Source organism: Anomaloglossus baeobatrachus, chromosome 7 (genome assembly GCF_048569485.1).
Source record: "Anomaloglossus baeobatrachus isolate aAnoBae1 chromosome 7, aAnoBae1.hap1, whole genome shotgun sequence".
NCBI classification, from domain to species: domain Eukaryota; kingdom Metazoa; phylum Chordata; class Amphibia; order Anura; family Aromobatidae; genus Anomaloglossus; species Anomaloglossus baeobatrachus.
In genome coordinates, this window is record NC_134359.1 from 114,179,556 (window position 1) to 114,193,903 (window position 14,348).

A 14,348-nucleotide genomic window follows, 5' to 3' on the forward strand; every position below is an offset into this window, starting at 1 on the left:
CCTCCGCTTCTATTGGGCAGCCGCTTAGTGACGCCGCTGTGACGCCGCACAAACCGCCCCCGTAGAGAGGAGGCGGTTCGCCGGCCACATCGACGTCGCTAGGCAGGTAAGTATGTGTGACGGGTCCTAGCGATGTGCGCCACGGGCAGCGATTTGCCCATGACGCACAACCGACGGGGGCGGGTACGCTCGCCAGCGATATCGATAGCGATATCGCTGCTTATAAAGTGCCCTTGAGGCTCTGTTCACACTAGAAAAAGGATTTTTCTCAAGAAATGTCTTGAGTCTGAAAGATTAGCGCACTTGAGGTAAAAAAACGCATCAATAGCGCACCGAAAACCGCATGCGTTTTTACCGCGGTTTTGTGCTTTTTTGATGCGGTTTTTGGTGCGTTTTTTACGCAGGTTGGTCCCTGTGGTTTGGTTTTTTTTACCATTTTATCTATGGCAAAATACGCAAGTACCTGCAGAATAGAAGTGACATGCTCATTCTTTTTCTCAAGAAATTCTGCAGAAAGAATGTTCTTTAGAAAAAAAAAACGCAGTGTGCGCACAGCTAGATTTTTTTTTCCATAGGTCTTCCTGAGGAATGTCTGCAGAACGGTTACAGCCATTTTCTTGAGAAATGTCTTCAAAAAAAGGCGGGTAGAACCGCAGTGTGTGAACAAGGCCTTATACTTGCCTCTGCTGCCCCCTTCATTCAAATCAGACACTTTCATAGGAAGCAAGAGCTGCTTCTGCTCTCCTACTTCCTCTAGATGTCAATTGCATATGAAGGAAGGGACAGTGAAATATGCGCTCATTTCCTGCAGGGATTGCATGACACTGCTGGAACTGTGCCGGCACTAGAGGTGAGTATTATTGTTATTATTCTACTGCCAGGAAACATAGGAATTGAGAAGCGGTTGCCTGAGAAGTGGATAACTCCTTTAAATTGGAACTGTGCTTGCAAAACCAATAGCACATGAAATTATAATAATATATGTATACATCTTATCGAAGACATCAGCTTCCTTTACCTATTATGAGACACTTCTTCCCCTCCCTCCACCTCCTGAACTTGTCATTTTCTGTGAAAAAGTAGCTAAAGTCCCTCTCTTGCTCAGAGAAGATGAGCTGCAATTGTCATGTGACAGCCCATTATCCTCCATGGAGAGGGGACGGTGAGGAGCAGCGAGGGAAGCAAACAGAGGCAGACAGAAAAATATCATGCAGAGCTCTGTAATAAGTGTTTTACCTCACATCAGAGGTTGAGTCAGATCAAGATCACTCAGCCCTGCTGTTTAATGTGTGAGAGTGTGGAGCTGACACCTGCAGTGTCTCCTCCCATCCACCAGAGAGGTATCTTCAGACTGGACAAAAAACTGTGGTCAGGTACAGGACAGTATGTGGACCAGGCTGAAGAGTGCAGACGTGTAGTGAGCTGCTCTTGTCCCGTTTACCGAGAATACTGGAACTGATGGAGACTGTCTGCTGAGTGAGTGAGAGGTGTTAGTAGCACATCGGGAAAGCTAGCATTTGCTGCCATACTGAGAACTGTATTTCAAAAGACATCCTCAGGTGTTGCTGGCACGAAACCCCTTTGCTGAACCCGCTCCTGTGGTAACTGTTTCCGGATGGTTGTTGGCCACCGAAGATACGGATACTCTGTTGCAATCTACTGATACTTCCCCTCCTATCTTTCCAGCCCATTATTCCTGTAACATGGACATGTGGGACTATAAGTCACGCGTTTAGGCCCCGAGTGTATATTTTTGGCAGAAAGTGTGCACAGATTCATTAGCCTATGGTGCCAAACTAGTTTATATAGTCTGCAGCCATTTAGACAGCACTGAACTTGTTTACACGTAAAACTGCATTTACTGTTAAAGGGAATCTGTCAGCAGGTTTTTGCTACCTCATCTGACCACAACATAATGTAGGCAAGAAAATTCTGAATCCAAGAGTGTATCACATAAATTACTGTATGCAGCCATTCTCACATAATCAAAGAATTGAGTTTTAAGTATGTAGCTGAGCTGTGAGAGCTGTCCTGCCCTCACCTGTCAAGTCAGCAGTCTTCCTCATGATTGGGATGTGTAGCCTACTGAAAAGACTAAGGGACCATTTTAAACGTTTTGGAAGTCTTTGCTTGTGTTTTGTGGTAATTATTCTAATTTTCTAAGGTGACTTTTGGGTTTTCATTGGCTATAAACCATAATCATCAACATTAACAGAATTAAACATGTGAAATACTTCACTCTGTGTGTAATGACTCTATATCATATTTGTTCCCTTTTTGTATTGAATTGCTGAAACAAATTAACTTTTTGAGGATATTCTAAGTTATTCAGATGCACTTGTATCTTGCCACACTTAAACCCCTACTGGAAATATGCAAGACAAAGGGATTTCCTTTCACTTGGGCTTCCTTTTTTCCTTAACAGTATGCAATGGATCACAGTTATCTATATTACGCTCCCCAGAGGACTTGCTGTTCTGGCACTTCTATTTCACTACCTTAATGGTCCACTTTAACCCTATTTGTACTTGGTCCTGGGGGCTGACTGAGAAAATCCCCAAACCACTCTACATCTGCTGATTATGCAGGCCTCCCTCCAAGAGAAGGGTGGGAAGGTGGCAAGAGATGTTTTCCTCCTAGGTCTCAAGGTCCAAAGGATGCTGCCTTAGTTTAATCCCATTGACCCATGGAACTCTTTGTTTCCTAAATGCTGATAAATTCTAATTATCAGCAGCTCTACTTTTGGCAGTGTATTGTTTTATTATTATTACAATTAGGTTATATAGTATACCACAAAAGTGAGTACACCCCTAACATTTTTGTAATTTTTTTTTTATAAATTTAACTTTTATTAACATTATCAATAACACTGGAAACACCGTATTGTAAAGAATAAAGCACAATGTCAGAACACAAGCATTGTATCGAAGAATTGTTAGCAGATGAAATCCTAAAATATGGGGAGATACAAAACTCAAGACTGTATAAACAATGATGAGAACTGTAACCGACTACTGTCGGAGGATCAACATAATACCTTTTTAAACTATATAACGAGGACACCTTAGAGGAGTGAACAAAACCGGGGCCGTAACTCAAGTGTGAGTTGGCAGAATAGAAGATACTGAGTAAAACAGTTACAAGAAAGAAAAAGAGAGAAAAGAAAGTCAGAGAAGAAAAAGGTCAGAGGGTTGGGGTCAAAAATGGTAGGTGAATTTGTCAGGATGGAGGGGGAGGTGGGGGGGAGGTTCAAGATACTGACCGTGCAAATTCAACCTGTCTCCAACAGTGAAATGTAATCATCAGGTCCCTTAAACTCTGTCCAGTTATACCAAGTTCTAACAAACCAGTCTTGAGAGTTGTGAATTATGGAAGTGAGGTCTTCGAGCAACATCGTCTCGTTTATCCTGGCGAACCACATTGCCATCGTAGCAGGGTTATCTTTTTTCCACAAGCGAGGTATGCAAGCTCTGGCTGCCGTGATTAAGTGTCGTAGTAAGGAATTCTTGTACTTTTTCGTTGAGATGTCACAATGATGTAAAAGGACAAGGGCCGGATCCAGAGCGGTGGTCAAGCTAGTAACTTTATGTATAACTGTTTGAAAAGAAAAGAAAGATTCTGTACAACGACTTAGTTGCAAAAAGTGTATAAATAATGTATAACTGTTTGTACATTCTCCCAAAACGGGGCAAGGCGCCTACATGACCAGAAAATATGCATCAGACTACCATCCTCCTCATCACATCTCCAACAAAGTGGGCTCACTTCTGGGAAAGATTTAGTGCAGTCTAGTAGGAACTCTGTACCATCTGGTGAGCAACTTAAAACTCTCTTCCTGATCACGGGATCAGATAGAGGATCGATGGGTCAGAGAACATATCTTTTCCCATTGGCCTCAGAAAACTGGATTTGAAGATCGTCCTCCCATTGTGACTGTAATTTGGTTTTAGTGTTCCCAGTGGGTGTGTTAATAAGATTATATGCCATAGAAAGGATGTGTCTAATGGGACCTGTGCTTATACATTTCTTTTCAAAAGGTGTCATAGAGTTAGAAAAATGGGATCTAGGAGGAAGGGATTTCAAGAAATGTGTCAATTGGTTGGCTCTCCATACATCGAGGGCGCGGGGAGTTTGGGAGCTCATAAGTTGCTCCTTTGTTGGCCAGGCGTTTCCACTACCAAATTGCACCACTCTGTGATAGCCCTTTCTCATAATGACCGGAAAATTCAGTCTTTCACCCCAGCGGAAAAAGCGGATTTCCCAGAACCGGAAACAATGAGGATGATTGGGGGAGTATGCGTGATCTAATGAATGAATTATCGCAACATGCCAAAGTAGCCCCGATTGTGGGGTGATCTCTCAGATGTTTTATTCTGCTGGAACCCACCCATGGAAATATACATCTGTGAAGTCCTGTTCCACTCCTACCCAGGCCTTCATCTCACCGTTCCTACACCAGTTCAGAATTCTGGAAAGATGAGTAGCTAAGTAATATGATTTGAAATTAGGAAGTGCGGTCCCTCCAGCCGACTTGGAGCGGTGCAGGATCTTTCTGCTAATTCGTAGTGGTTTGTCTCCCCAGATGAATTTAGTTTGGATTGATGTGAGGCTTTTAAAGAATGATGAAGGGACCATAATTGGGAGGGTTTGAAGGATATACAATATCCTGGGAAGGATGTTCATTTTAAAAATTGCAATCCTCCCAAACCATGTGAAAGTGTTCTTCCTCCACCTCGAGCAATCATTTTGGACTTTCTGTAATATCTTAGGAAAATTTAGAGAGAAGGTCTGGCGGGTGTCTCTTGGGAGCACAGTGCCTAGGTACTTGATCGAAGAGTTCGCCCAGTGAAATTTGTAAGACCTCTTCAATGGTGCCAAGGCAGTGTGAGCTGAATTAATCTTTAATGCCTCCGATTTCGCTAGGTTAATTTTAAAATTGGATAGCTTCCCGTACAATTCAAATTCAGTCATGAGAGCTGGTAGAGTAGATAAGGGGTTGCTGATAAAAAACAATAAATCATCTGCATAAGCTGCAATTTTGTATGGTGCACCTTTAATCATGGGGCCTTGTATGTTAGAACCATTCCTCTGGAAGATCAGGAATAACACTATCGATAGTATGAAAATCAAGGGGAGAGTGGGCACCCCTGCCTTGTTCCGTTAAATATAGAAAAATCAGAGGAGAGGAATCCATTCATTTTCACCTTGGCCGACGGTTTTTAATATAAAGCTGAGATCCAGGCGAGCATGTTAGGTCTGAGGCCAATTCGACAGAGTGTCTGGAACATAAATGTCCAATTCACCTTGTCGAACGCCTTCTCTGCGTCAGTAACAAGCAGCATCAGGGGTAGAGATTTCAGCTTTGCTCTATAAATAAGGTTTAGAGCCTAAAGCTGGGTTTACACGCTGCAACATCGCAAAGGACATCGCTGTAACGTCACCGGTTTGGTGACGCAATAGCGACCTCCCTAAGTCTCTGCTAAGTCTCTGGTGAGCGTTCAAACAGGCAAACCTGGCCAACAACTCAACAGCGATCCGGACCTGCAGAGCGACCTAGCTGGTTGTTGGGGACATTGATAAGCAGCCTTTTGAAAGGGAAGTTGCTAACAAAGTCGCTGAAAAGGCTTCACACACTGAAACTTCATGCTGCACAGCGGGAAACAAAGGACCTAGGAATGGTCCTGAACGATTTGTAACGATTACAACTTCACAGCAGGGGCCAGGTCGCTGATAGGATTCACACACTGCAACATCGCAAACAACATCGCTATTGCGTCACAAAACCGGTGACGTTACAGCGATGTCGTTTGAGATCTTGCAGTGTGTAAACCCAGCTTTAGTTGTGTTATCTCTAGCTTTTCTACCACCAATGAAGCCTGCCTGATCAGGGTGAATGAGTGATGGTAAAAAAGGAGCCAATCTAGATGCTATCATTTTCGCAAATAATTTGATATCTACGTTGAGAAGTGATATCGGCCTGTAATTGGAACAGAGGGCAGGTTCTTTACCTATTTTATGTATGACCGAAATGTGGGCTCTCAAAGAGTCTACTGGCAGTGTCGACCCCCCCAGGAATAGAGTTCAGGCACCTGATAAGGTGTGGAGACAGGGACTTCAGAAATAGTCTGTAATAGGGGAGTGTAAGACCATCGGGACCCGGGGCCTTCCCTGGTTTAGTGTTCTTAATTGCCATGGAGAGCTCCTCTTCTGAGAAGGGCTGTTCCTTGGCCACTGCCTCGTCACCTGACAATGCTGGCATGCCCGATTCCTTAATGTATTTTTGAATTCGGTCTTTAAATTCATCACCTTGTGTTCCCTCCGAACCCTTATCTATTGAGCAAAGTGCCTCGTAATAGTGGTTAAAGGCATCCGCTATGCCCGAAAGTGTTTATGTTGCCCTGACTGATCTACTATAGTTGGTATGTACGTATTGGACCGTTGGGCTCTCAGTGCTCTTGCTAGTGCTTTGCCACTTTTATTGCCGTGTTTATAATAGAAGCGACGGCACTTGGTAAATATAGCCTTTGCTTTGTGGGTCAGTATAGAACGTAGGGATTCCCACCTGGCCAACAGGTTTTTTTCAGGGACTCATCGGGGGATTTTTTTGAGAGCTCTACAAGTGATTTATCTCTTTTAGTAAATTAGATATCTCCTCTCCACATTTCCTTTTCACCCGTGCCCCATGTTTGATAAAAATTCCCCTAATCACGCATTTGTGTGCTTCCCAGACTGAGCAAGGATCTGTGTCCCCTTTCATATTGGTGGCAAAGAACCAATTTAAAGTTTCTTGAATTTCTGTTGTTACAACAAGGTCGTCTAAAAGCGGCACATTTAATCTCCAAAGACATTGCTTTGGTCTAAACATCGGCAAGAGTATGGAGATACTGACAAGCGCATGATCGGAAATTATTATGATATCAATATCAGCGCTACTGTTAAGGGAAACGTCTTGGTGTTTAATGAAAAAGTAATTGATCCTCGTGTACGTGTCGTGGGGAGCAGAATAGTATGAGAAATTCCTATCTGATGGGTGCATTAGTCGCCATGTATCGAGCAATTGGTGGTTACGGATGCAGGAAGTCACGCGCTTTTGAACGGAAGGAGGTGTGGAAGAGATGCCTCTGGAGTTATCCAAGGCAGGGCCAGAATCATATTGAAATCTCCGCCCAGGATCAAAAGGCCCTCTGTTAGAGAATCCAACAACTCTAAGTATGTGTGAAGCGCCCTATCCTGCCCCGTATTTGGGAGGTACAAAGATGCCAGTGTTACCTTTTGGGAAGCAATATGTCCCTTGACCACCAGAAAGCAGCCCTCTCCATCTGTGTTAGATTCAAGGAACTCCCAGGGGATCGCTTTAGAAACGACTATGCTCGAGCCTCTAGATTTCGGATCCGGTGAAGGACTGTGATATGCTGCAATAAACCTGGAAATAGAAAGCTTAAAAGGTTTAGTTAGACAGTAATGAGTTTCCTGAAGGAAGGCAATATCTAACTTCCTTTTATGCAGAAGATTTAGGAGGATAGACCGTTTTCCTGGGCTATGCAGCCCCTTTACATTTAATGAGCCTACCCTCACTTCTGAGTATGGGTTTGATACCATTGTGATAATTGTTTGTGGTAGATAGTGCACGTCTGTGTCAAGATATCTTAGGGGAGGGAGCGGGAAAAGGGAAAATGGGGATGGGAAGAAGAAGGTAATGTAGTGGAAAAAAGACGAGTAATGGTATAGCTTACTAGAGAAGAAAAAGGAAGGGAGAAAGAAGAAGGATTTGAGAAACTAACGCTAAATGTTGAGGTACAAATCTCAAGTTTGCTCCAGACAGCAAAGTGTTAGGGAGTCTCAAGGGAATAGAGTAAGAAGTAGAGAAACAAAGACAGTAATACGTTGAGGAGGAAAGAGAAAAGAGTAATGTGTAAGAAAGCTAACGTAGTGTACCCAAGAAAATTCTTACGCAAGCTCCAAGAAGCGGAGCATTGGGGAATCAGAAGGTTAAAAACAATAAAGATAATTAATACACATGGGGGGGGGACATGGCCGTGGGTGCCACAACCCCCTGAAAGCAAAGAGGAGTGTAAATGTACTGTTGCCAGTTTGAATAACATCATCCTCCCTGGTGTAACAGGGGAAGGATGATGACCAAGTCTAAAAGGCCATTAAGGAGGCCAACAGCTCCTCCCTGCTTATTCTATGCTAAAGCATTAACCTTATCATTGCCATCTAAAGAACAAAATACATATTAAACAGAAAAATAAGTGTCTCCCAATTAGTCTGTTCATACCATATATGTGGATCCCCGAAATGGTTACTACTGAGTCATTTATGGCCCTCCTCTTATCACCTCTCAGGATACATGTGGGAGGGATCCCCAAAATGGTTACCACTGGGTCATATATGCCCCTCCTACTATTGCCTCTCATGGTACATATGGGAGGAGTCAGTATGGGCGACACAAAGTAAAGAGCAAAATCTCAAATCAGACTGCGCTTGATGGATAACGCATCAGGGAGATGTAGAAATTTTATCCTTCTGCGAAGGCTGATGGTGGCAATGTGCTCCTCTTCTTGGCTTCTGCTGAGGTGTACGGAAGCCATCCAATGACAGCCAGTCTGGAATCGGGACTGGCACCACATTGAGGAGATCAAACAGTGCAGGGAGATCGTCCGGTGTATGAAGGTAGAACATGGTGTCTTCTTTTCGGACGGTGAGGTGGAATGGGTGTTCCCACCGGTATGTTGCTCCGGCATCCAATATCTTCACCAAGAGGGGATGAAGAAGGCGCCTCATGTACAGAGTGCAAGCGGAGACATCTGGAAAGATCTTAATAGGAAAGTCATTGAAAACGATCCAGTCAGACTTCCAAGCCTCCCGTAGAATGTCTTCTTTGTCTATAAAATAATGGAGTCTACAGAAGACGTCTCTCGGCTTGGCAGGATCTAATGGGCCTCTCCTTGTGACACGATGCACTCTATCAAACTGATAGCGGTCTTCTAGAGATCGAACGGACACACTTTGGAAAAGTTTCTGCACTTTAGATTGGTAATTTTTTTTTTTTTTATATCTTCAATGTTATCCCATGAAACAAAATATGACACTTTGATACAATGAAAGGTAGTCAGTGTACAGCTTGTATAACAGTGTAAATTTGGTGTGCCCTCTAAATAACTCAACATACAGCCATTAATCTCTAAATCGCTTGCATCAAAATTGAGTAAAACACTAATGAGAATGGCCAAATTGTGGCCAATTAGGCATCTCCCCCCGGATGTCATAAAACTCATTAGTGATACAAAGGCTCAGGTGTGATGGGGAACAGGTGTGTTAAATTTGAGGTTACTCACACACTCTCTCATATTGGTCACTGGAAGTTCAACATGGCATCTCATGGCAAAAATTTCTCTGAGGATCTGGAAAAAACAATTGTTGCTCTACATCAAGATGGCTTAGGTTATAAGAAGATTGCTGACACCCTGAAACTGAGCTGCAGCACGGTGGCCAAGACCATACAGCGGTTTAACAAGACAGGTTTTACTCAGAACAGACCTCGCCATAGTCTACCAAAGAAGTTGAGTGCACATGCTCAGCGTCATATCCTGAGATTATCTTTTTAAAATAGATGTATGAGTGCTGCCAGTATTGCTATAAGGGTTAAAGGGCTGGGGGTGGTCAGTCTGTCAGTGCTTAGACCATAGGCCACACACAGAATCAAATTGGTCTGCGTGTGTGTTGTCCCAGAAGGAAACCTCTTCTAAGATGATACACAAGAAAGCCTGCTGTTTGCTGAAGAAAAGCACACTAAGCACATGGATTACTGGAACCATGTAAGGGCTTGTGCGCACGTTGCGTAAATTCATGCATTTACGCTGTGTTTAGCACTGCAGCGTAAATGCATGCGTCCTGCGTCCCCAGCACAATCTATGTAGATTGTGCATAATCCATCCACACGTTGCTTTTTTGAACGCAGCGATTTGGATGCTAACATTTTGACTCAAATCCGTGCGTTCAAAAAAGCAGCATGTCAATTATTCCGTGCACTTTGGATGCAGCTCCCACTCTGTCTATGGTGGGGGCAGCATCCTGAGCGTATGAAATCGAGATTTATTCAGCTGAAACACTGCATCCATTACGCAGTGTTTCTGCAGCGATTTGAAGCGCACATGTGCTGTCAAATCGCTGCAGAAATGTCAGCATTTACGTGCGCACAAAGCCTAATGTGGTCTGATGAGCACAAACTAAACTTATTTGAAACAGATGGTGTTAACCGTGTGTGGCGGCAACCAAAAAAAAAGGTGAGTCTTTCCTACTGTCAAGCATGGTGTAGGGAGTGTCATGGTTTGGGACTGCATGAGTTCTGCCAGCTGTGGGGAGCTACAATTCATTTAGGGAAACCATGAATGCCAACATGTACTGTGACATCTTTAAGGAGAGCATGATCCTCTCCCTTCGGAAATTGGACCGCAGGACAGTATGCCAACATTATAACAACCACAAACACTCTTCCAAGATGATCACTGCCTTGCTAAAGAAACTAAGGGTAAAGTTGCTGGATTGGCCAAGCATGTCTCCAGATCTACACCGTATTGAGGTCATCCTCAAACAGAAGATGGAAGAACGCAAGGTCTCTAATATCCACTAGCTCCATGGTGTCGTCAAGGAGGATGGAAGAGGATCCATGGGCTCCTGTGAAGCTCTAATGAAATCTATGCCAAAGGTAAGGCAGTGCTTGAAAAATAATCTGGCCACACAAATTATTAGATTAGATTAGACTTTAAATTAGATTAGACATTAATTCTTGTTATTTAGAGGAGACACAAAATTTACCGTTATACAAGCTGCACACTGACTACTTTACATTGTATCAAAGTGTCATATCCTCAGTACTGTCCCATGAAAAGATATAGTAAAAAAAAATACAAAAATGTGAGGGCTATACTTTATTATGTGTACCTCTTTTTTTCCTGACATTGGATGGGGGCCTCTGTCCTATCCCTTTGGGACACGCATACTCCCTAATTATAAACAGGTCTGCAAAGGTAAAATTGTAAAAAAGTAATACTTTCTCTGAATATCGAAAACATTCCATCACATACAGGTTTTTCACAAACATTGACTCCATAGGCATTTTCTTGTACCATTGTACCATACTTTGACCTTTGATGGATACATTTGGTGTCATTAGATTGTTTAGAAATTAATGGACGCTGTGCTGCGATTGGCTGCTTTGGGCAGAGATTTTCTGAACCCAGCTTCCAAAGAGTCTGGTGGTGTTCATAGCATTCAATCATAGCATACTGTAGTGACCAAAAGTTTTGCATTTTTTTTAATGATTACTTCTGTCTGGTGGTTGTGATGCCATTTTCCTGGTGATTTTAGAAAACTGGAAGCAATTGGTTGTCAGCTCTAAGGATGAAAATTTTGTTTGACGTTGTTTTATCCCTTTATATGTTAGTTTTCCACATTTGCTGGGCCAAATGTTTTGCATATTTTATCATTTTTATCATTGGTAGTCTAATTTTGCCTAAATTATTTTTTTTGTGCATTTGTGTTTTTCGAATAAAACATGGCAAAGACCAATCCAAATTTATCACCAGATGTCAGGAAGCTTATTATTCTGAGAGTGAGTCAGGCAAAAGCCAAAAAAGGTTCTCAGAGTCAAGTGTCACGTATAATAAACAAAGAAAAAGAAGATTATGGAACAGTTGACAAACCTAGAAGTGGACAACCAAGGAAAACTTTCTCCAAAGTTGATCACATTATTAAGAAAACGTCTGTATCTGATTTCCATAAAAGTGATGTACAGATTTCACACAAAATGAACGAAGAATATGGGGTCAAAGTGAGTCGCCAAACTGTGGTGCAACGGGTAAGAGCAGTAGGCTTACATGCACAAGCTAAAGTCAAGAAGCTGTTCATCTCTGCAAAGAACCGGAAGGTCGAACTTGAGTGTGCCAAAGAACACAGTCAATGGAAAGAGACAGATTGGTCTAAGGTGTTGTGGTTGCATAAATCCAAGTTCAATCTGTCTGGTAGTGATGGCAAACACTATGTATACAGCCCAACTGAAAAAGGTAATGATGTAAGGTACCAAAAACCTACAGTGAAACATGGCGGTGGCAATGTCATGGTTTGGGGCTGATTGCATGTACCATTGGCCCTCTGCATATAATTGATGGACATATGAAAGCTACGATGTACAAGGATACACTGGAGAATGTAATGCTGCCACATGGTAAAATCAAAGTAGACAGGGACAGGAAATTCAAGCAAGACAATCATCCTAAGCCCACATCCAATTTAGTCAAAAATTGGTTAGCTAAGAAAAATGTTCAACTGTTGCAATGGCCAAGCCAATTACCTGATTAGCACCCTACAGAGCACCGTTTGGATGAGTTAGGGTGACGAGTTGGGGACCGTACCCATAGCAAGATGAATTGTTTGCAGATTTGCAAATAGAATCAAGCAAGATCTCTCAAAATGTCTTTAGTACCATAGTGGCTTCAATGCCCCACTGGTGTGGTTCAGTAATTAAAGCAAGAAGTTATGCTACAAAGTACTAAGTTATGGCATTGTAAACATTGAATTACTGAAGTTATTGTGATCAATAAATAGTAGATGTAAAACTTTTGGCAGTCAGTTTTCTTTAATTAAATGACCACATCGATATTTAAAAGCATTTAGGTTAAAATTAAAACTTGCATAATGTCAACTTCATGCACTTTCAATTCATTATCAGGAAAATGGCATCACAACAACCAGACAATGACGCTTTTAGAACAAAAATGCAAAACTTTTGGTCACTATTGTATAGTACTCTTGAAGGCTTCAACAACCTTCAGAAAGCAATTATAGTTTATACTCTCATCCTCGAGGCTCATAGCTGACTGGACTACATCATGTTACAACACAATGCCCTGCGTTGGCTCGCTTACACTAATATTGGAAATATTCTCTGGTCTGTGTTCTGTGCTTTCAGAGTGCCTACTGTCACTGAAACAGTATGGATCTGGAAGCTTACCAAGTCTCTTCTTCTAGATACAATATACATGGCTGATATACAAACTTCCATAACTATCACATGGGAAACCCTCAAATGTGTCCATAGGAGGCGTTCGATCAATCACGGTTCAAGAATTAAGATAAACAGGGTTCAAGCCATGAATATAGCTCTCCAGAAAATTACCAGCTTAGAACTGATACATAAGAAATCTCTTTCCACTGAGACTTTTAGGAGCCTACTCAAAGCTAGATTGGAAGCCAAACAGTTGATACGTAGATGCTTCCCAAAAGCGTCCTCTTCAGATAGGTTGTAACAAGTTGTATGAGTTTGGAAATAGTTCTAGAGGATTCTAGCTAAAGTACTAAGTTCCTAAAGAGCTCCAACCCATATTCCCTCTATTCAGAATGCACATGATAAATTGGTTCACACCACCCCAGAGATTGCAGACATGTTCCAGCCTTACTACTGTAAGCGCTATAATTTACCCTCCACAGCCACTGAAAATTAAATTTCTAATAACATGCCCTCCCCCTATAAAAAATTTAAACCAAAAATAATTATGAACCTGGAAGATCACTTCTCTCCCAAGACCTTCTAGCCACAATTGGTGATGAGCCAGGAAAATAAAGCCCTGGACAAATGGCCTCACATCTACATTTTATAAATTTTACATAGTTAGATAGGAACCTTCCTCCTCCAATTATACATTTCTTCACCAAATCATTTATAGCCGACAATGTTGTGTGTACTGAGGAAATCGTCCAGCCCTTTTTTTAAAAGCTGTTTTAGTATCTACCATTACTACCTCTTGTGGTCGACATTCCACAATCTGACCGCTCTAAAGGGGGCTTTACACGCAACGACATTGCTAACGAGATGTCGTTGGGGTCACGGAATTCGTGACGCACATTTGGCCTCGTTAGCGACGTTGTTGCGTGTGACACGTACAAGTGACCACTAACTATGCAAAATATTCACCAAATTGTTGATCGTTGACACGTCGTCCATTTCCCAAATGTCGTTGCTGATTTTTTTTTTTTTTAACTTCGTTTTATTAACAATTTCAAACATGGTACAACTGACATTTGCCATATAAAAATAGCTCAGTATATAGATAGTAATATTTGAATATAACAATAAAGTCCATAATATCTTTAGCATTTAAGATAGAACAATGTTATTATCCATACTTCTTATCATTTGCATATATATCTAATTTTATATTGAGCATAAGAACAGCTCTAACTATCAGCATGACCATATTTTGAAAACAAGATAGAAAGAGGAATAGAAAAAGGAAGAAAGAAGGAACAACAACAACAGCCACATTGCATTATTATATCTCAATATACCA